The 831-nt window shown below is 39.2% G+C and overlaps 1 protein-coding gene across 2 annotated transcripts in view; it reads left to right on the top strand.

Annotated features, from left to right (window-relative positions):
- Nucleotides 1-831, top strand: part of ABCB4 (ATP binding cassette subfamily B member 4) — a 68555-nt gene continuing 67724 nt past the window's right edge. For both annotated transcript variants that reach the window (XM_006779163.2, XM_015558276.1), the window contains exon 1: nucleotides 1-62. The gene's annotated coding sequence lies outside the window, so the exon portion shown is untranslated. The remainder of the gene's footprint in view (nucleotides 63-831) is intronic.

Genomic DNA, 831 nt, shown 5'->3' with positions numbered 1-831 from the left:
TTTTCAGCAACCAAGACAGGAAAGAAACGAAGAAAGTGAATTTAATTGGACCATTAACATTGGTAAGCTATGGAATAGTAAATGTGATCGTTCTTTCCTTTGTTCAGATTTGGTGTCTTGAATCGATAGTTACTGAGCCAGGATTTAAGACTGTCTGCAGGCAGTGATAGAGTTTCCCTGCTGCACCCGCACTGTCTTAGGTCGGCTCATTGCAGTCACGGCTCTTATTCTCAAGGTGGATGATAAAAGAGGCAGGGGTAGGCTGGCTCTGAAACAGAGCAGAACTGACTGGTTCACAGGGAAATTGAAAATAGGACTTGTGTTTGTAGCACCAAACACACTAACCCATTTCAGAAAAAAATGTATCTCTGCATTTGTTTCGCAAAAACCCATAAATTCAGCTTAAAATAAGATTGCATATAGCGTGATCATTAATCATAGAAAATTTAAAATAAGAAATCTGTGTTCACATTTGGCATCCAAGGAAACATTAAATATAGAGTAACTACTAGGGATTTAGATCGTGTGCAACACAATTCTCAGAGGTTTCTGCCGGTACAAGGCAAGCCAACATGTTTTTGGAAGAAGTCTAATCTGTTTTTCATTTGTAATATGTCTCAGAGAGGCAGCCCAAGAAAATGTTTGCTCACTTTTGATGAATATGTGTTTCAAATGATGACAGCCATTACTCGAAAGTAGTTGGTATTAAGTGGCATCAGCTGAATTCCCCACCATAATAAGTAAATGGGTGAAAAGACAGCAAAACATCCTAGGTTTCGAGCCTCATTGAAGATTTCCCATGTCACAGAGCCCCTATTCATTCTCTTTCCC

Source organism: Myotis davidii, unplaced genomic scaffold (assembly GCF_000327345.1).
Source record: "Myotis davidii unplaced genomic scaffold, ASM32734v1 scaffold187, whole genome shotgun sequence".
NCBI lineage: Eukaryota > Metazoa > Chordata > Mammalia > Chiroptera > Vespertilionidae > Myotis > Myotis davidii.
Note: the sequence above shows the minus strand (reverse complement) of the source record. Positions and strands in the feature narration are given on the sequence as shown.